General features: G+C 39.3%; 1 protein-coding gene across 4 annotated transcripts in view; it reads left to right on the top strand.

Moving 5' to 3' along the window:
- The first annotated feature begins 432 nt into the window (after positions 1-432).
- Positions 433-22,915, top strand: part of HIPK3 (homeodomain interacting protein kinase 3) — a 95,988-nt gene continuing 73,505 nt past the window's right edge. The window contains exons 1-2 of one of the 4 annotated variants that reach the window (XM_089914970.1): positions 433-1,016; positions 11,350-11,409. The gene's annotated coding sequence lies outside the window, so the exon portion shown is untranslated. Of the gene's footprint in view, positions 1,017-1,633; positions 1,856-11,349; positions 11,410-22,915 lie in introns of those variants that run through there. The other 3 variants (XM_022583667.3, XM_022583670.3, XM_022583668.3) reach the window with 3 other exon arrangements.

Genomic DNA, 22,915 nt, shown 5'->3' with positions numbered 1-22,915 from the left:
GACCTATTTTAGACTGGGATTGTTCACTTTCAGCATTTCCCCTTATTATTAGACCTTAAAAAAAGAAAGAAAGATAGAAAAAAAAAAAAAAGCCAGGAAACAGATCCCAAAGGGGTGGCAGGAGAAACTATGATTACGGGATCTCGAAAGGCCTGTAAAATCCGCTTCCCCATTTTCAGCCTTTCTTTGGTGTTAGGATCTTTTTACAATATATATTTTTGGCGGAGTGGGCCGAAGACTGAGGTTCGGAACAGTAAAGGGGGCGCTGGCGTGAAGGAGCTCCGGGTCAGACTCCCGCCGGCCGCAAGGCGGGCTCGAAGCTATCAACACAAGGGCGCGGCTGCGGGCGGGCGGGCCCCGGGGAGGGGCTTCACAGAGGCGCCGCGGGCCGAGCCGAGCGGGGCCGCCCGGGCTCGGCGCGCAGAGCGGCCGGGCGAGCGGTGGCGCTGCGGAGGCGGCGACCGAGGCCGGCGGGCGCGGAGGAGGGGCCCGAGAGTGGGGCGGCCGGCGGCAGCCGCCTCCGTGACGACTGCCGGCAGCGCGGCGACCTGAGGAGACCGAGCCGCGGGCCCCGCCGCCGCCGCCGCCGGTCCCTGTTGTCTTCCTTCTCCTCTCTCGGCGGGGGCGTCAGGAATGGGCCCCAACCGCCGCGGGCCCCGCACCGCGCGCCGCCCGTAGGCCCCAGCAGTGGGAGGCCGGCCGCCCGACCTCTCACCACCCCTTCGCCCTAGCCAAGCCGTCCCCACCCCAAATCCCCGGGAAGGAAGATGAGGGACACGGGTCCGGCGCTCAGCAGCCAGAGCAGCAGCAGCAGCGGTCGGGGGAGGGTGTTTCGCCGTTTCCTCTCAGCCGCCAGGACAAGATGGCAGCGGCCGCGGAGAGGGGCTGAGCCCGGGCTGGGTGGTGCCGCCTGCTGAAGCGCCTGGCTCCCTGTCCCCGACACGGCCCCGCACCCACCCCGGACATGCTCAGGGCTGCGGCCGCCCGAAGAGGGGAGAGCGCAGGCCTCTAGGAAGGTAAGTGAATAGGGCGAGGGGCGTACCCACCCCGGGGCGGGGGACCGGCTCCACCGGCCGCGCCTGCGTTCGGGGGGGGCCAAAGGGCCCCTCCCCTGGACCCTCGCGGGCCCGACGTCCCCCGGAGCGGCCCGCACCCGTTGCGCGTCCTGCACCCCCATCCGCATCCCCTGCGCTCATGCCCCGCGTTTCCGTCCCGGACCCGACGGGGTGGCGGGGCCAGGCGTCTCCCTTGAGGCCGGGGCGCCCCGGGCCCGAGGTCCCCGGACGCGGGGACCGCGCGTGGTTCCTGCGCGCTGTGGCGCAGCCTCGGGGAAGCCGCGCTTGGGCTGGGCCAGGCCGGGCGGCCCCCGCCGTCTCCTGCCAGGGTTGCGCAACGGCTCTTCCCAGCAACCGAAGTTTTGTTTAGTCCCACATGGGGCCTCTTCCCTCACCGCAGCCTGGGCCGTCACTACGGAGACCTCTTGTCTTTCATTAAAGGGGAACAAACACAAACACACGCACGCACGCACGCAACTTGAGCGCCGCGGCCGATGGCTGCGTCCCTGGCTTTGTGGCCCAGTCCCCAGCGTCGCCGAGCGGCGGGTTTGGAGGGTGTCAACTCTGGGGACGTGAGTGCGTGTGATTGTTGGGGAGGAGAAATGTGATCCGCCGCTCCGCGTCCCCCGCCGCGGCCGGAGGAAGGCGTGGCGGCCGCGCGGCGGGTCTGCTGCCGGCGTCTCTCGTTAGGGTGGCGGCCGCCCTCTTCCCTTCGCGGCGCTGGGAGAACTCGCGGAAAGACTTCGGATGAGCGAGAATGTCTGTTTTCCTGTCGGGAGGGAGACGGCTGTTTTAAAATGGTATGTGGCTCTTGGCCGAAGCCTGTTGTTTCCCAATCTTATCTCTGCTTGAGGAATTGCGCTTGAAGGGTGTGTGCGTAAATTACCTTGGACCTGTTACAGAGCAGTCATAACACGTTCAGTCCTTGAACCGTGTTTTCACAACCTCTTGCTGCCCTGTTAGAATTTATTTTTTCACCTGCCGTTCGCTGCTTCTCATTAAAGGAGCTTCTTTTAGCAACAGTGAAGTTTTTCAGATTATCGTCCCGTTTACAGGGAAAGCTCATGGTTGGTTCTGTTGTTAGCTTTGATGTCTCTTTGGTCTAGGGCCAGAAAAGTTAGCTGGTAAACCAGCCTGTGCCTGTGTTATGCATACCTTCTAGTAGTTTGGAGATGGGGGTGAATTTTTTTTTTTTTCTATTTTAGGTATTTGCTTGTTAGGTGTAGCTTCTGAAGTGGAAGGAGTTATATTTAAACCATTTCAGTTTATTTCTAAGATTTAATTGCTGGGTGCTTTAAAATTTTGAGAGGTTCTCTTGATCAAATTTTTGATGCAAACTTTTAAACAGGATCGTGTTTTGTTTGTAACCCAACCAAAGACATTTTAATCCTGCATTCTCATTTGATTTTTCAGAAGCTAGGCATGCCTCACCATATGTTTGATAAGTCTAGATTCTGCTTATGCTTGCAAGTGCGGTGCTAATTTTATACAGTGAGCCATGATAAGATTTTGATAGGTCATGATTAAACTTAGTATTTAAGTAAACAAAATAAGACTGACCTTTTTTTGAAAGATAGTTTTTATAGTTTTGTTAGTTACCTTATGTCTTTATATGCCACTTAAGAGTAATTGAAATGTAACCAACCAAATAAAGTTCCTTACTTTTAAATCAACAAGGTATTTCTTGGTATATTTATGGGTGCATTCCTAAAGTACAGGGAACTCTTATTTATGAAATATAATGCTCAACCTGATTGAGGTTCATTTTTCTTTTATTTTTGAAACTTGTTTTTAATTTGTGTTAAGGTAAAGGTGGGCTGATATATTTGATACTTTGGACATTTCACTGTGCAGTTTTTTTCTTGCATTTATGGGAAAATTGAATAATTTGTCCCTTAATTTTTTATACTTTAGGGACTGTTTTTAAAATTTTTTTGTGGAGAGCCTTAGATTAAAACTATGTTTTAGAAAGATAAAATGAGCTTGAAATCTAGAACAGAACCAGCCATTAAATATTTCAGATTTATATTTGGACATTGCTGACTACAGTAGCTAAACATGCATATTAGGCAAGCAGATCATAACATGGTGAGCCAGCCTTAGTCTATTGTCACAATATCTTTTCCATTGAATTTGTCATTATATTGCTTATAAACCAGTCATTGGCTTCTGGGCATGGAGTTTTAGAGTCACATAAAAGTGGATGGTTTTTATGAGGTAATTCTTCTTGTAAACATGCTTGAAAAGAAGTTTCAGATCATACTATTTTATTTTTTTGGATCTTCTGTCATGGGGTATCATAAAACGGTGCAAATTACAGAGGTAGATTGCTGTAGCTAGTATGGCAGGGCACCTAAGTATTTGTTGAATGCAGGTTATTGAAAGCCCCACCCTCCCCTTTTTTTTCTTGCAACTTAAAATAGCAACAGCTGTCAAGTGAACTTTTTGATTGAGCTTCGTTTTAAATATTTGATACATCAGCATTGAGGACATCTATATGTAAGGGTGGAAGAGGAAAATGTAAATTTCAGAGTGCTAAAATGCTGTTTACCAAGCCTGTTTCACATCCATTGAATGGAATACTTGTTTGCATGTTATTTTCCATTTGAATATTGGAATGGCTTATTCTGGTAACTTTTGAAGTTAACTTTCTTAATATGCTTTTCTGATTGTAGCAGTTCACCACTGAGGGTGATGATATGGTACATTAGAATTGCATTATTGGTGGTTAATTCCGAGGTTTTAAAAATAGTTTCCATTGCAACTTTACATACGTTTGAATTTGGAGATGAAAATGTCATGGCAGTATTTAGATTTAAAGGTATTCCAAGGAACTGTGAAATTTTCCACATTTAAAAATATTCCTCCAGAATTATTCTTGCCTCTAAACTATTAAAGGACATAAAGTAAGTTGCTACATGATTATATTGTTGCTGCCAAAAGAAATCTTCATGTATAATTTCTGGGTTTGCAGCTGTCCTAATTTCCTAATATCTGAAGTTGAAACTCCCAGTGTGGTATGTTTAAATTGGAAGTTACTTTTGATGACGAATTCCTAGAACTTCGTTAAAATCAAGGAACCTGTCAGTGTATTTTATTACTTTTGAAAGGGTGTTCCCTCCCGCCCCCCACCCCCACTTGCTGAAAGCTGTGTCATGGGAAACCCTTTCTGTATGATACATATGTAAGTCTAAATAAATTATTTGAAATGTCCTTACTGGTTCTGGATTCAACTGCTTAAAATACATTTTGTCTAGTACCTTTAAGCATTTAACATAAGTTGAATATAGGGATATAGATTTGGAGTAGAAGTTTTGAATCAGTGGAGGATTTTAGGATAGCCAAAGCACTTATGTGACCAACTTGAGGAAACACAGTGCACTTCTTTTGGTTGGATTGGTATAATTAAGAGTGATTTGGGGGCTTCCCTGGTGGTGCAGTGGTTAAGAATCCGCCTGCCAATGCAGGGGACACGGGTTCGAGCCCTAGTCCGGGAAGATCCCACATGCTGCGGAGCAACTAAGCCCATAAGCCACAACTACTGAGCCTGCGCTCTAGAGCCCACGAGCCACAACTACTGAGCCCACGCGCGGCATCTACTGAAGCCTGTGTGCTCTAGAGCCCGTGCTCCGCAACAAGGGAAGCCACCACAATGAGAAGCCCACACACCGCAACGAAGACCTAACACAGCCAATCAATCAATCAATAAAATTGTTTTAAAAAAAGAGTGGTTTGGGGAAGAACAACTTAATGTTAGTGTGCTGCTTCTGTAGCTTTGTCACAGCTGTTGTTTTGGACTTAATCAGTTAGGACCAAGCTAGAACAGATATTTAGAGGATGTTTGTTATACATTTTACCTAAATGTTTGTTGAATTAGACCTTGACTGATTTATCAGATCATGCTGTTCTCCTCAGTTGATACTTGGGCCATGTGTCACTACACAAAGGCAACATATTGCCTAGATTCTGAAGCCTACCACTGTATGCTAGGGTGTTAGAGCCTCTGCTCTTACTACTTGTGTGGAAATTAAAAGAACTGGATGAGTATTGGAAATACCATATTTGTAGGGTGGCATTTGTAGTTTGGGGACAGCTAAGTCATTAAACTGATTTACTTTGTGTTTTATATTTAGTAGTTAATGCCAAGTCAATACTTTAGAAAGCTGTCTTATTCTAACAGATAAGTCTTTGAAATGAAACAAACCAAGAATAATATTTTTTACCTTAAATGTATTTTATTTTGACCCAAATAATTTCTCTAATTTTCTGAGAATTTTTCACTGCTAAGGGAGACTGAATGGGAGGGAAGGTAGGGGGACAGATGAGGTAGAAGAAGCTGGGCTGTAGTGGGGGTGACTTAATTGGATTTGGGAGACTTAGAAATCTGTTTTGATTTAAATGTTCAAGTTGCTAGAAACCAGGGTTCTCTTAGTTATAAGGTCAGTGAAATATTGTGGTAGCTATTAGCGGGGGCTAATCTTCGTTGCACTGCGTGGGCTTCTCATTGTGGTGGCTTCTCTCGTGTGGAGCATGGGCTCTGGGCGCAAGGGCTTCAGTAGTTGTGGCACGTGGGCTCAGTAGTTGTGGCTTGTGGGTTCTAGAGCGCAGGCTCCGTAGTTGTGGCACACGGGCTTAGTTGCTCTGCAGCATGTGGGATCTTCCCAGACCAGGGCTCGAACCTGTGTCCCGTGCATTGGCAGGCAGATTCTTCACCACTGTGTCACCAAGGAAGCGCCATCTCTTCTTTTGAAGATTAGATTTCCAGATACTTTTTCATGTTGCATTTTCTTTGCCGCTTTGTCTTTTTTTTGTCTCCTTAACCAAAAAGGTTACACCTAAAAGAAGTGGAGATTTAGAGAAGCATAAAGAGAAGTATAATACTTTGCTCCTTTGAGCTCTACTTTTTCCTTTAGGTAAGGATCTAAATTGTGAAAGACTGATTATTTAGTATAACTCTTGGTCACATTGAAAATAAAGGATTGCCAGAGGTGGTCAGATAAATTCTTTATTTTATATAATTATTAATGCTGGAGCATCTTTTCTAATTGGAAAAAAAATTGTTTAGGCTTGATTGATATTGAAATAAATCAACAAAATATGAGTCACTGTCTCCCCACCTTTAAAATTTTGTAGTCCTTCATTATAAACTATATATATATATTTTTTTGTTTGTTTGTTTGCGGTACGTGGGCCTCTCACTACTGTGGCCTCTCCCCCTGCGGAGCACAGGCTGTGGATGCGCAGGCTCAGCGGCCATGGCTCACGGACCCAGCCGCTCTGCGGCATGTGGGATCTTCCTGGACTGGGGCACGAACCCGTGTCCCCTGCATCTGCAGGCGGACTCTCAACCACTGTGCCACCAGGGAAGCCCTATTATAAACTATATTTGATTATATATGGCTTTGAAAATTGTCTTTAGAATTTGATAGAAAATATAAAATTTGGCTGCATTTGACTAGCCAGTTAATTCCCTTTTAGAAATTAAAAAAAAAGTATTTGATTTACCAAAAACATTAATATTAGTTTTAAATTCAACTTCTTCCTACTTGGTTGTATAATATTCATAAATTAAACAAAATCTGTTGCAGTTTTTTAAAAACAGAATAGTAAACTTTGCAGAAAGTAACTTGCTTAGAAAATGTTTTCTCCCCTGTAAAGCAATTATTTTAAAGGCGTAAAAATTTCATTTGTGTCTATTTTGACTGTGTGTTATCTGTTTAATAATACAATAAGAGTCTTGTAGGTTTGGTAAACTATACTACTTTAGATAAATAATGCTACAGTCTTAAATAGTTAATAAGTCAGATGGACTGATAACATATTGAAAATTGAACCTGACTTCCTACAGACATTTTTTTAGAGTAAAATTTAATACTTCTGAGGGCTTTAAATCTGTAATTTATTACAACTTCTATTGAGATTAAATAGGGTACAGTGACTTAAAATCACAATGAAAACTACAGGTTATATGCTAGATAGCCTATTGCTATGATGCTACGCTTCACTACATTCTCAAAACAAAAGAAAACAAACACGTTTTGAGCCAACTTGTAATCAGTTTCATTGGAGACAGTACAAGTATCTTTATAGTATATTAGTTGTAGTTTTGTATTTTAAGTTAGATAAGAATAGTATTGTGTTCAAAAGTATTAGATTTTTTTTTTTTTTTGCGGTATGCGGGCTTCTCACTGTTGTGGCCTCTCCCGTTGCGGAGCACAGGCTCCGGATGCGCAGGCTCCGGATGCGCAGGCTCCGGACGCGCAGGCTCAGCGGCCATGGTTCACGGGCCCAGCCGCTCCGCGGCATGTGGGATCTTCCCGGACCGGGGCACGAACCCGCGTCCCCTGCATCAGCAGGCGGACTCTCAACCACTGCGCCACCAGGGAAGCCCAAAAGTATTAGCTTTTTAATCTGGTTAGTATGCTTTAAATATTTTTTTGTAGCTGGATCACAGACTCTGACCGCAAATAAATTAATTTTATTATGGCAGGTAAAACAATGATAAAATAAGTGTTTGAAAACTATTTTATCTAGTTTGAGTGCCCATTAAGTGCAAGGTGTACTGTGCTGTGAATGAAGAGAGTAAGACATGATGATCCCTGCTTTGAGGAAGTAAATTTTATTTTTACCAGTTATTTTTACCAGTTTAGTAGTATAATTGCCTTATAGAGACGTGCTGTATGTTAATTTAAATGAAGGAGTTGGTCATTTCTCAAATATGGTTAATCTAGTTCTCTTGCTCTCTCAGGGTTTTTCCTTCTGGACATGCTTAATTCTTGCATTGCCTGAGAAAGTTGTTAAGGTTTGCCTTTTCTAACTATATTATTACCTTCTCAGTTTGGAGTACAGAGATCTCCAAACCTCTCTTATGCCACCTGTGGAAAGAAAATAGGTGAAAACAGCATATAGATAGAATTCCATTTTACTGTACTTTAAAAACTATTGAAATTGCTAGCTTTAACTTATTTTGAAACCACTGTTCAGAAGGGATATTATTTGTGTAGTTAATTTGTGTAAATCAAAAGTCTGTTTAACTTGGGCTCCTTAAAAACAGTTGTGCAAAGGGCAAGTATTGTATTGTGTTGCTCCTATTATAGTTGTATATGATATATTCTTTTTCTTAAAATTGTTGCGGTGTGCGGACTTCTCATTGTGGTGGCTTCTCTTGTTGCGGAGAACCAGCTCTAGGCACGTGGACTTCAGTAGTTGTGGCACTCAGGCTCAGTAGTTGTGGCTCCTGGGGTCTAGAGCTCAGGCTCAGTAGTTGTGGCTCGTGGGCTTAGTTGCTCTGTGGCATGTGGGATCTTCCTGGAGCAGGGCTTGAACCCATGTCCCCTGCATTGGCAGGCGGATTCTTAACCGCTGCACCACCAGGGAAGTCTTGTATGATGTATTCTTTACGAGCTTTGACAATTTGGTAACATTTTGATATTTTATATTTGTGTATTTAAAATTGAATTTTGTTTGTTTGTTTTGTTTTGTTTTTGGCTGCACACCCCGCGGCTTGCGGGATCTTAGTTCCCCAACCAGGGATTGAACTCAGTCGCCAGCAGTGAAAGCGCCATGCCAGGGAATTCCCGAAAATTGAATTCTGCTTGGAAACCTACTTAGGGAGTTAGGGACTATAGCATAATTGGTTTGCCAATAGCTTTTTTTTTTTTTTTTAATTAGAGTATAGTTGCTGCCAGTAGCTTTTGCGTAGAAAATAGTTGGAATGCTTGCTTTGTGAGTTGCCCTAAGCCTAGTGTGGCTTTGCTGAAAGTATTTCTAGTGGCTACTTTGTAACTTGTAAAATCTCTTTAAAGTATCTCATATCTGAAGGTATATCTAGCTTGAAATTGTTTCATATTAATCTGACTGGAAGAAAATGAAATACCTCAATTTATAACCTATGAAAAGGTAACCTAATACCTTACTTTTTGGGGAAGGGTTACACTAAAAAGTATAAAATAGTATCTGAACTGTTCCTTGAGGTCAGAGACCATGTCTTAAAGGTTTCTTTTTATATCTCCTAAAGCGCCTAGTTGACATTGGGGAATCTAATATAATTATTATAAAAGTAATCAAATACAGGCATTCTATACTCATATCCTTTAATCAAAGGATAGCGTCTTTATTGAGTAGCTTGACAGGTACCTCACCAAGCAGTTGTGAATGTGTCATAGACACATTTGACTTCTCAGAACTCTCCTCTTCCCCTCACTCCTTAATTCTAACAGATGAGTCTGTTTCTTATGTAGAGGTTAACAGGCATGAATTACTCCAAATTTCCAGCCCTCTACCTCTGAGCATAACTTCTACCGCTACACACTTTGTGTTTTCACTACACTCAAGAAAAGAAACATCTCCTTCCCTCCAAGATTACTCCCTATTCTCTCTTATGGGTTTCATTCTGAATTGTGTTTTTCAGCATCTTGAACCTGTCTGATAACTTCAATTTCCCCCTTTTTCTTGGCCCTTTTTCTTCAGCCTTTTGAAATGGTCAGGTATCTGGCATCCTTAAGCAGCCATCTTTTAATTGTGCCTCCCCAGGTCTGTGGACCTATCTTCCCTACTCTGTTTCTTCCACACTTCGTAATGTGTACTCTAGCCTCTACTTGAATTTCTGTTCACTTCTTAGCTCTTGGCAGTGTAGCTCTCTGTCCATGCCACTCTAGTGAAGTCTGATTTCAGGTAATGATAATGGCTTAGTGATAATTTTTACTCTTTGAATTTTCAAGGTTTCTATGAATAAATAATATTTTAAGTGATAACATTGTTATAAAATAACCATTTTGGCATATTCATCATGTATAATTAATATGTAATCATTACTTTTATAGCTGAGATTTTATCTAGCCTCTTATGCGGTTGCCTGAAAAATGGCATGAGGTCAGTTTTGGCCAATAAGAAATTTTTAGTTATTATCTGAGAATGAATTTCTCATCAGTAAACTAACTACTTTTTGGCCATTTTCAAGTGATTTAGCATGTTTTTGTTTATTTTATGCCATGGGATCAATAGCTAGCCTTAATTTTGAACTTAAAATGTGTTAGATATTACTTAGGCAACTTCAATCTGAACTAAGCTTTCTTTTTAAAAAAATTATTTTATTGAAATATAGTTGATTTATAATGTGTTAATTTCTACTGTACAGCAAAGTGATTCCACTATACATATATATATAGTGTTTTTCATATTCCTTTCCATTATGGTTTATTATAGGATACTGAATATAATTCCCTGTGCTATATAATAGGACCTTGTTGTTTATTGATTCTATATACAATAGTTTGCATCTGCTAATACCAACTCCCCAATCCATCCCCCCTTCCCCCTTGGCAACCACAAGTCTGTTATATCTGAGTCTGTTTCTGTGAATTAAACTTTCTTTTTTTTTTTGAATTAAACTTTCTTAATCATCTTTTTATCTTTTTATATGTTTATGGCATTAAAAAACCTCTTTAGCCAGATAAATCTGAATAAGTTTTTATCATTATAATTCTGATATATAAAATTGTATAGTATCCTATATGACAGTGTGGCTTTTTACACCAGTATAAAAATTTGTTTTCAGTGTGTTTCTGTGGAGCTTGTTGTAGAAGAAATATTTATGTGACCCTTGCTAAATGCATATAAATCTGCAGTTTTAGTTCACAGCTTATTATATCCAACCCAACAATGTGTCACTTTAAGAAATTAATGATTAGAGGTAGTCAGAGCCAAACAGAAGCAGTTCTGATAATTTCTAAGAATTCAGGGTCCTTTCTTTGAGAGTACTTTGTTTTTTAAAAGTGTATTTTTTAAAAATTTATTTATTTATTTATTTTTGGATGCATCGGGTCTTTGTTGCTATGCAACGGCTTTCTCTAGTTGCATCGAGCGGGGGTGGGGGGGTGGGGTGGGGGGGCTACTCTTCTTTGTGGTGCGCGGGCTTCTCATTGCGGTGGCTTCTTTTGTTGTGGAGAGCAGGCTCAGTAGTTGTGGCGCATTTGCTCCACGGCATTTGGGATCCTCCCGGACCAGCGCTCGAACCTGTGTCCCCTGCTTTGGCATGCGGATTCTTAACCACTGCGCCAACAGGGAAGTCCCATCTTTGGGAGTACTTTTGAGAAGCCGATGGTTTTCTTTACTCTTTAAGGCTTTATGAATTACATTGTTCTAGTTTTTTCTGGCTTTCTTAAGGATACCTTTTGTGAATCTCTGCCCTGCCCTCTTCCTCAAATTTTTGTCATGAGAATAAGAATGAGATCTTTATTTTTCTTAACATAGTCTCATTTCTGTTCCTTCTGTTGTTTCTCACTTGATACCATAGAGTTTCCTGAAGCACAGGATTTCCTGATGCCATTGTGAAAGATCATCCTCAGTTCATAAGGTATATATGACATTTAAATTTTGAAACTCGAAGGTTTCTGCATTTAGAAAGGTTTTTGAAGGTACTTCACTGAGTTTCTGAAAAAGGGCATTTATATAAAGCGGCATATCTGGCAACCAAATATGAATAGAGAAAACATAATTGTAGGGAAGAAAAAAACACCTTTGGATTTAGCAGTGTAGGTCACATCATGACCATGTAGGTTCTTAACATAATTTGGAAAGAACAAGTAGTTGAATTTTTTGTTCCAGTTTATTTTTTCAAGCCCTAAAATGTCTTTCATAAAGATTTTTTAAAACTAAAAGTACTAAAATCAGGCTTATACAGCTGTAACTTTTTGTCTTTTCAGCTCTTAGAAATGTAAAACTGTTGTTAGTGTGTGCCTGTGGGGCAGCTACTGTTACCACTTCACACTGGTTTTTAGACTTCTAGTTCTTGTAGCATACATTACTCTGGAGTGATAGTACTCCTTCAGTAGTACTGAATGTAGAATGCTGTACAAAAGGAGAATGTAAAAGTTGTTTATTTAGCATAGCCCATAATTTAGAAAAGTTTTATAGAACTTGACCTTTAATTCTGTAAATGTTCATTTAGAACTTTGAACTATTATCTCTTACAAAAATCTTATTTGTCAGCATAATCTTTTCCTTTATATTGCTTTATCAACAGTGGACATTTGATCAAATTATTAATCTACGATTCAGCTTCCTCTGAATTGTTTCAGAGGTGTTTTAGGTTAGGAGATATGCTTCTGGTAGGGATCATTTGATCTTTGCCTTCTTAATCTTTAATAATTCAGGCTTTAAAGGATTTTTATAAGAAATAAAAGTTTTGTGGTGGTTCTTTTGGGACAGATTTCCTACAAAGTAGAAAATAATTCATTTGGCTTTCTAGTAAGGGAGTTGTTCATAACCTAAAGATGTAAAGCTGTTTAATTTTTCTAGCAATCCATTGGTAGGTATTGTATTGATATTGTGTGACAAATTTAAATAAAGTATACTTTTGTACGTGTTTTATAAACCAGATGTGAATTATTAATCTTAAAGTTTACTTCAATAAAGAGTGCTTCAGGTGAACTTTTCATTTTTATTCAACTTTTCTGTCGATATTTCCATTTCTGAGTTTTGATTTTTATATAGCTTTAAAAAAAATCTAGAGAATTATATGCTTTAGTAAGCGTAGTTCTTAAGTACTGTTTTTAATTAACTCTTTTCTAGCCTTTCTAAAGTAAAAACTTGTATTAACAGGGTGAATTCTAGCAGCTTTGAAATGTCCAACAGATCACTTTCTGTTCCAAAAGTTAGAATGTTTTGCTAAGTCAGATGAAGCTTGTTATTTAACATGCTGATTTGTGTTATAGTCAACACATTCCCTAGATGCTTTGCTCACAATACTGCTGGAAAATACCCAAGACTTTAGTGTTTTCAAATAAATGTTTTGTGAGTACCTGAGACAGCAGGTTTATTTTTTGAAGCTTTACAATTTGTGGTGGTTCATTTATATGAAAAGGTTTCTTACATGAGATGTTTTAGTGTCAGTAATTTCCTGGATATAATACTGGTAAAATGACCTGTTTAATGATATAGGTATTAAAATGTCCAATGAAGAGTTAAACTTACTATTCACACTAAAAACTTATTTTCTAGTGCACCCTGTCTTTTATTTCTAAGAAGACATGCTGTTTTGTCTTTTATAAATATGCACTTTAAACAAAGTAAGTGAAAAATGGAAGTGTAACTAGATACTGCTTTTTATTGCCTGAATATTGCTAGTCATATAGTTCCATTTTCTAATTCCTATTATAGAGCCTTGTATAGACTAGTACTAAGGTTCTCTGTCTTTCAAGAATGAGAAGACCTTTTTAGTTGAATTTATTGGACCACATAGTGAAATACTAATTTTAGTCTCTGTTGATTGAAGAAATTGCATAATGACCCAAAGCTCCAAAAACCAATGTGAATTAAGTAATACCTTTTTTTTTTTTTTTAATTTTTGGCTGCGTTGAGTCTTCGTTGCTGCGAGCGGGCTTTCTCTAGTTGCGGCGAGCGGGGACTACTCTTCGTTGCTGTGTGCAGACTTCTCATTGCAGTGGCTTCTCTTGTTGCGGAGCACAGGCTTTAGGTGTGCGAGCTTCAGTAGTTGTGGCTCGCGGGCTCTAGAGCTCAGGCTCAGTAGTTGTGGCTCACTGGCTTCGTTGCTCCGTGGTGTGTGGGATCTTCCTGGACAAGGCTCGAACCCGTGTCCCCTGCACCGGCAGGCGGATTCTTAACCACTGCGCCACCAGGGAAGTCCCAAAGTAATACTTTTAAATGAAAAGATTTCCTCTCACTGTTTATGAAAACTTTTTTTAAAAAAATTAGTGCTGGCACGTGATCCCACGGACTTGCTCTGTGCCTGAGAATTCTGGATTTTAGGTGATCTGAGTAACCCTTGAAGAGCAGCCTTGTGCAATAAAAACATTATTTTATGCCTGTTACTCATATACTCTTTTTTTTCTGTTTAATTTGTGACTTGACAAAAATTCTAACCTACAGAAAATTTACAAGAATTTTTTACAAAAAAAAAAAAATTACAAAAAAATACTCTATGTATTTTTCACCTAGATTCTTCAAATGTTAACATTTTACACCATTTGCATTTACCTTTTCTCTCTACATCTGTATTTTTTTCCTTCAACTTTTTGTAAGTTGCAGACTTGACGTCCTTATACACCTGATTTTTTTCCTAAAAGCAAAGACTGTTTTGTTTTATGTCTATGTTTTCTGTAATCTGAAAAGTTCCTCAGTCTTTGTGTTGTTTCCTGATATTGACATTTTGAAGAATACTGCCAGTTATTCTGTGGAATGGCTCTCAATTTGGATGTTTGTTTTCTTGTTCTTGGAAGTATCACAGTGACGTGTATTCCTCTCAGTACATCATACCAGGAGGCACATGATGTCGATATATCCCGTTACAAGTGATTTTAACATTGATCACTTGGTTAAGGTGGCATCTGCCAGTTTCTTCCTTTTGATTCGTATGTATCTTGTGGGAATGTACTTTGAAATGTATGGCCATGAAGGGTCTTGCAAGCTAACAAATTAGCCATGGCTGCTGGCAGAAGATAGACTCTGAGGTCAGAGCTAAAGGACTTTCGTACTCAGCGATAGTGGTAGTCAGTGTGTCAGTATTTCCTGTTTCCCCAGTTCAGTTCCCACAGGGTGCTGCAAACAGGGCCCGGTGACTCCTGCACAAGAGGAGTTGCGCTCCAGGAGGGGAACCCCAGGTTTAGGAAACTTTTATAAGGGGCAGTGAGCCTGCCTGACATGCGCCCAAGAAGGAGTCATTATCTTTTGTTATCCTGGACATGAAACAACCTGCCCTTTGCTCAGGAGAAAGACGCTATCTCTACCTTCAAGGCTGTTCAATATACAAATATCCTTGAAAGGAGACTGCAGAACAAAGGCATTCAGTGTCCCTGCTTGCAAGACATGGAGAAACATGAGAGATCCATGGTGAATTGTCTCCCAACAATAATATCCTGTTATTCTTGAAACTTTCACCCACTAGGTTTTGTTTGTTGTTTTCTTTTTTCCTTAAATTTTACTGGAGTATAGTTGATTTACAATGTTGTGTTAGTTTCAGGTGTACAGCAGAGTGATTCGGTTATACATATACATATATTCATTCTTTTTCTCACCTGCTAGTTTTTGCATCCATTGATAATTCTTGTTTGAATCAATTATTATGATTGTTGCCAAATAGTTAATTTTTAATTCCATCATTCCTTTATGTTTATTAATTGCTTTTCCCTCTTTCCTGACTTATTCTCCATGTCCCTTACTCATGCCCTCTAGGATAACTTCCCAAGTAAACTACCTGAATGCAGGCCTTTTTATAAGAGTCTACATTTAAGGGAACTTGGGCTAAGTCACAAGGTACCTCAAACTCAGCATGTCTAAAATTGAGTTAATTTTTCCTCTCTCATTTCTCCTTAAAAAAAATTTTTTTTTTTGTTAACATTTGGCTATCAGTTTTTCAAGCCAGAAACATGTTTTTATTAATTCCTTCCTTCCTTCACTCGTCACCAAGTTCTGTGGTTCTATCTCCTAGCTACCTATAGCTAACTATTGGTAATCAGTACTCTTTTATTCTATTACTACTGCTTTTGCTTGGGCTCTGATCAACTATTATCTGGATTATCACCCTAGTCTTTCAACTGTTGTTTCCATTTTTTTGGCCATGCTGAGTGGCATTTGGGATCTTAGTTCCCCGACCAGGGATTGAACTCTTGTTCCCTGCAGTGGAAGCGCAGAGTCTTGACCACTGGACCACCAGGGAAGTCCTCCATTATTGTTTCTATCCAGTTTGTCTGTCACAAATTTGCCTGAGTAATCTTTCTAAAATACAAATATGATTATATTGATTTTTCTATTTAAAACCCTTCAGAGGCACCTCATAGCTCCTTACTATGGAAGACAAAGTTCTTCATGATCTTTCTTTTTAAGGTTGTCTTTCTTCTTCTCAAGGATCATCTTTTTACTCTAGCTGCCCTCTCCACTGGCTGCAAGTTACGTTCTAGAGCAGAGCTTGGCATATTTTCTTAAATGGCTAGATGGGAAATATTTTAGGCTTTGCAAGTGGCATATGATCCCTGTTGCATGCTTTTTTTTAAACCTTTAAAAATATAAAAACCATTCTTAGCTCGTGGGCCATACAAAAATAGTCTGGGTTGGATTTGACTAACCATAATTTGTGGGCCCCTCATCTAGCCAAATAAAGCTAATGTCATATTTTTCATTAGTCTCTGCTCTTATATGTGCTATTGGTTTGTGCTATTGGACTATCCCTCCTAAATAGCAGGCTTCTTCCCATCATCCTTCAAAATTTAGCTCAGATTAACTTCTTACTGAATACTTCAGTGCTCCTTCAAGCCATATGTTAATCATCCCCTTTACTTTGCTGCCTGTGTGCTTCACACATCCTTATGTTACTGCCCTCATTAGTGATGTAGTTATGTGTATACATGTGTTTGCCTCTTGCTAGAAGGAGCTCATTGATGAAAAACATACTTCATTGCTAAATCTTCCTGCTCCTAAATGTCTTTACTTGATTTGAATTGAAAGAAAAATTTAAAAATTGAAAGAAAAATGGGATGAAATAGTGTATGGCTGATTGAATACGCTAATAAAATATATCTAAAATGGTTATATTTTTCTAACTTTTAAAAATACAACTAATTAAAGAGGTTATTCTATTCTCTGGTAGATTTTTTCTCCTTCTTTATTTAAAAATTAACGTAAATTTAGGCTATGAAAGTACAGAGAGTAGTAGTAGAACCAATTCCTATGCAGCTGCCACCGTGGGTGCAAAATAGTTCCTGCAGTTGAAGTCCCTCCTTTTCCTTTTCTTCCTGGCATGTTTATCATTTTTATGCATGATTTTATACTTTTACCACATACTTAACTATACCTAAAACTGCAATATCGTTTTGTCTGCTGCTGACTTTAAAATAAATGATACACGCTGTTTTGCAACTTGTTTCTTGTTCTACATTGTTGTTTTGAGATTTATCCATGTTGATATATATATAATTTCAGTTAATTCATTTTGCTGCATGTCTTTACTTCTAACATGCACAATTTTTCCCATGTTTAACATCTTTGAAATTATGATACATCTTAATCAGTGTCTTACTTTTATAATTGGTATTTTTTCTTTTTTTGTGGTACATAACTGTATGGTGACTGTGCTATAAGCCACAGTCATTGTGTATGTTGTATGAAAAAGCCATGCTACTGTATCCATCCCTTTTCTGACAATTAGGTTATTTCAAAATTTTATCATTGTGCTGCAGTGAACATTATTTTACCTGTTTTGTTGTACTACGTGTGAGAGCTTCTCCAGGTAGGATATGTACCTGGGAGAAGACTTGCTAGATTATAGACCACATCCATTTTCAGCCTTGCTTTCTAAAGTGGTTGTACTTCTTACCCTACCTAGTCTATAAGAGTCTCTGCTGCCCTGCTCCTCTTCAGCATTGGGTGTTGTCCTACCTTTGTCAGCCTGATGGGTTTAAAATGGCATCTTCCTGTAGTTTTAATTAGTATTTTTCTTATTACTAATGAGGTTGAAAAAATTTTTTAAAAGCCTTTTGGCTTCTATTTCCTTACCTGTGAATTGCCAGCTCATACCTTCTACCCATTTTTTACTGTGTTTTGCTAAACACACTATGACTTCTTTAGATCTTGTCAGTTATGTATGTTGCCAGTGTCTTCTCCATATCTGTGGCTTATCTTTACTGTATCATTTGATAAATAAAAGTTTTAAGTTTTAATCAAGTCACATTTTCCAATCTCTTCCTCTTATAGTTTGTGCTTTTTGTATCTTGTTTAAAGAAAACCTTCCTTCCTTTCTGTCAGAGGTTTGTGGTTTGTTAAAAATGTAACATAAAAAAAAAAAAATGTAACATAAATTTTAAACTGAAAGGGAAAGATTCCTCCCCTCCCCCCTTTTATATTTATCTTCTAGAAGGAAATTCTAGCACCTCAGTTGGAGAATAATTAGAGCCTGTGGGTGTGAAATTGTTTAAATGTAATGAGGGACAAATATAGCATTATAAACTTCTCATGATAAATTCACAGGTGGTCATTATAGGATAAAAATTTGGGAAATCACTAACTGGAGACAGTTTTGTGTCTTGTGTGTGTATTTTTTTTAGTTAGTGAAGAACTCTCTTTTTGGGTGGGGTAGGGTGAAGTGGGTAAACATACCAAAGTGAAGCAGGTAGTTATCTGTTCAGTCCATGCAAGATGTAAAGGAGTTACAAATGGCTTTACCTTTGTAGGCTGTACATGTTAAAAAACAAATAAGGAGTGACTAAATTTTGGATAAACTAACTTGATTATTTAAAAAATAGTATCCCAGAATTTGAACGTACAAGTGAAAATTTATGAAAGAGTTTTCCATGGGATTTAATTAACAATTCTTCCATTTCTTCCACAAAATATGATCCGTTTCTTTGATGTTGTCAGAAAAAACATTGGTAGGTTCATATGTATTTTATTATCATAAATTAAAGTTTGGGTACTAATGAAGGTATCTAGACTTTTCTTTTCCCTCAAGTAATTGAATCTTTAAACTTCAAACTTGCAACCTGAGAACGAGGCCAACCATCTGTTGTCAGGGATAAGTATGGTAAAGGTAGAATTAAAATATCTGAAAACATTATTTGATAATCACAGTGGATGTAGCTATGAGACATTAAAAAAGTGAATTTGATGTAACTTTCATAGATTATTAACTCATTTATCATTTGAACAATACGTTGAAAATTAGGTCAGTTAGTAGGAATTTAAACTTCAACCCAAATAATACAGCTTTTGGTTAAAGGTTTTCATTTGTGCTATCACCATAATTATTTCAGGAGCTGATTTTTTGGGGAAATATATACAACAAACTAACGTTAATTTAAAGTTATATTTGTGAACTAATCCAAGATAAAATGGTTAAAGGGGCATTACAGTAACAAATAGTTGTGCAATTTATAGCTTTGTTCAGTCACTCTAAGTAAAAGTGTGATATCTGTGTTTAACATTCTTCTCTATATTTGATGCCTTTCGGTCTTAAAGCTCTTAAGAAAAATGTCCTTTTATCCCTCAATAAAATGATGACAAATTTTCAGTTGAAACAGAAATGAAATTCTGATATTGTTTGCCTTGTGTCCAGTTACAAGTATCAAAAAAATGATTCTGAATGAAACTTTATTGTAATGTCTTAATATCCTTTGAAAATATTCATGTGCCTGAAAATATTTTAAAAATGGAAAAAATGGAGCTTTTTCTAAGTATATTCATGAAAGCAAAATCTTTAAGTCTATGGATAAACCAAGCTGGAACAATCTATTATTTACATGAAACTAGATTATGGACAGTATTGTTACCTTGAAGATTTCCTTCTATCTCCTTTGATCTCTTTGCTTGTCAGACCTTATGAATCCAAGACATAGTCATTTGTGCAGAAATTAGAGTTGTGATAAAACTGGTGTTTTCAATATCCTATAAAAAATAAGTGAAAAGATTTGAGACTATAATAGCTTGAGGCTTTCATTATTCATTTAACTCTGTGCTAGACTTTGTGAGGAATGCAGAAGTAGTGTAAGAACGGCATCATTTCTCTTTGGCCCACTACCTAGATGAAGTAGGTTGACCCTGCTGTTTTGCAAAAGATTTTCTGCAGTTTTTTTAAAAAAAATTAATTAATTAATTTTTGGCTGTGTTGGGTCTTCGTTGCTGTGCGCGGGCTTTCTCTAGTTGCAGTGAGCGGGGGCTACTCCTCCTTGCGGTGCGCGGGCTTCTCATTGTCATGGCTTCTTGTTGTGGAGCACGGGCTCTAGGCGCACAGGCTTCAGTAGTTGTGGCACGCGGGCTCAGTAGTTGTGGCTCGCAGGCTCTAGAGCTCAGGCTCAGTAGTTGTGGCGCACGGGCTTAGTTGGTCCGCAGCATGTGGGATCTTCCCGGACCAGGGCTCGAACCCGTGTCCCTTACATTGGCAGGCAGATTCTTAACCACTGCGCCACCAGGGAAGCCCAAGATTTTCTGCAGTTTTGAAAGTCATTCTAATGATGTGCAAACCTCCTTTCTTAGAATGGCTAAATTACTTCATTTGCATGTGTTAATAAAAATGCTTTTGTGAAGACCACCTTCCCCAAAGTACTTTTACTGAAAAAGTTTTGCCCTTTAATACTACCTCCCCTAAAGTGCTTCACTTCTTCAAAGTTCATCATACCTGAAATGTTTCAGGAAAAAGATTGAGAGCTACTGTATTCAGATTTAGAATTTTGGGTTCTTTTGCTCTTAAGCATCTTTAAAAATATTTTTGTGTGTTACATAAGAGAAGTGTTAATTTTGAATCTATTTTACTAGAAGGAGAGGAACTAGAATTTAGCAAGGAATATTGGGAGTTTGTGTGGTGGGAGATAATCAGAAAGAGATGGTAGATCAAAGGAAGAGATAATATTTTGAGGACAGAATGTGAAGTACTGTGTTGATATGGGCAGGTCAGATCTTGGGGTTTAATTGAGCTGAGGGAAGGAAAGAGGATTATGAGAGGTGACTGGATCCAATAAAGACCAGAATAGGATGATGAGGACTTGGTAGTAGGTCAAGAAGCACTGGCTTGTGTGTGTGGGGTGGTGGTGTTATTGTTTTATTTGTTTTTTAGCATGCTCACTGAGTTTTTACAAGGTACATTTCAGTCTTTTTGTCTTATGCTAATCATAGCATGCCGAAAGGCAGTTGTAATCATCGCTGAAAGGCAATTAATGTGTGATTTGACTAAAAACACATTATTCCATTAGTGAATTTAGTACTACTCTAGCTGTGTAGACATGATACCATTACTGTTTTCACACAGGATGATTCTTTAGCTCTTAGCTTTGAAGCTGGTAGATTAAAGGTGAATTTGTACATTTTACCTGATAAAGGGGTCTCAACTTTATTTTTGTTGCCTGTTCCATTCTATCTCCCTTTAAAGAGTGGTAATAAGTTCACTTTTGAAAGTGAACTGTACTTGTGTCTACTTATTTTAGTATAGCCTGGAAACAGAGTTGATGGGTGTGTTCAGAAAAGAAATCTTAATGCAGGGTTTTATGTAACAGAATCAGTCGTTTACCTTGATCTAGTGTAGCTGTTTGCTGATTGCCAGTTGAATGAAAATATTCCCTAAGGTAATGTTCATTGAGCTGATTTTTTTGTTTGTTGTATTAAGTCTTTTTTTTTTTTTTTAATTGTGTAGTACTGGCTGTGTATTTAATGTTTTGGTCTTTTATCCCTGTTTATTATGAGATAATCTTTTAGTGCCCTGAGCCTCTCTTTAGTTAAAGGAAACCTTTTTCCTGTGTTTTTAAAAGGGTTTTGTTTTGTTTTGATTTATTTCTTCTTGTAGATCTTTAGAAATCTTCAATACTGATCACATTTCCATATTTGTATCTTAATTTAAAACTTGATTTAAAAAAATTATTTATTTATTTATTTTTGGCTGCATTGGGTCTTCATTGCTGCCCGTGGGCTTTCTCTAGTTGTGGCGAGCGAGGACTACTCTTCGTTGCGGTGCGTGGACTTCTCATTGCAGTGGCTTCTTTTGTTGCGGAGCGTGGGCTCTAGGCACGTGGGCTTCAGTAGTTGTGGCGTGTGGGCTCAGTAGTTGTGGCGTGTGGGCTCCAGAGTACGGGCTCAGTAGTTGTGGTGCACGGACTTAGTTGCTCTGCCGCATGTGGGATCCTCCAGACCAGGGCTTGAACCCGTGTCCCCTGCATTGGCAGGTGGATTCTTAGCCACTGCGCCACCAGGGAAGTCCCTAAAACTTGATGTTTTTAGTAATTTAAGAATTTCTATACTTTTCAGTGATGGTCTGAAAGAAGGGGGTTTGTTCAGTAATCACTTGGGTATGGGTTTCTGTAGAGCTTAGTCTTAAGTGTAATGTTTAATATTCATTGATAACTCAAATGAAAAAATACAAAGTTTACGTGTTATAGCTACTGATGACATCAAGCCCTAGGTGTTAGTGCAGCCAGTATTGATGAAGAATTAGATTAAAAAAAATGGAGATTTGAAAACCACAGTAAGATACCCCTTCATACCCATTAGGATGGCTATTGTTAAAAAAGAAGAAAGAAGAAAATAACAAGCATTGGCAGAGATGTGGAGAAATTGGAACCATTGTGCACTACGGGTTGGAGTGTAAAATGGTGCAGCTGCTATGGAAAACAGTCTAGTGATTCCTCAAATTAAAAATGGAATTACCGGGCTTCCCTGGTGGCACAGTGGTTGAGAGTCCACCTGCCGATGCAGGGGACACGGGTTCGTGCCCTGGTCTGGGAAGATCCCACATGCTGCGGAGCGGCTAGGCCCATGAGCCATGGCCACTGAGCCTGCGCGTCTGGAGCCTGTGCTCTGCAACAGGAGAGGCCACAACAGTGAGAGGCCCGCGTACCGCAAAAAAAAAAAAAATGGAATTACCATGGTAATTCCTTGGTGGACCAGTGGTTAGGACTCTGCACTTTCACTGCCAAGCTCACGGGTTCGATCCCTGGTTGGGGAACTAAGATCCTGTAACCCGTGTGGTGAGGCCTAAAACAAAACAAAGCAAAAAACAAAGGAATTACCATATAATCCAGCAATTCCGCTTCTGTGCTGTATATACAAAAGAATTGCAAACAAGGTCTTGCAGAGATGTTTGTACATCCATGTTCACAGCTGCATTAGTCACAATAGTTGAATGGTGGAAGCAACCCAAATACCTTTTGATGACTGAATGGATAAACAAAATATGGCATAAACATGCAATGGGAAATTACTTAGCGTTAAAAAGGAAGGAGATTCTGACACATGCTGCAACATGGATGAACCTTGAAGACATGCTGAGTGGAATAAGCCAGTTATAAAAGGACAGATATTGTATAATTAAACTTATAGGGGGTACCTAGAGTAGTCAGATTTGTAGATACAGAGTGTAGAAAGGTGGTTGC

The sequence above is a fragment of the Delphinapterus leucas genome, chromosome 7 (genome assembly GCF_059928025.1).
Source record: "Delphinapterus leucas isolate spDelLeu-1000000601 "Yukka" chromosome 7, BTC_Dleu_Yukka2, whole genome shotgun sequence".
NCBI classification, from domain to species: Eukaryota; Metazoa; Chordata; class Mammalia; order Artiodactyla; family Monodontidae; genus Delphinapterus; species Delphinapterus leucas.
This window is presented reverse-complemented; position numbering and strand designations above follow the sequence as displayed.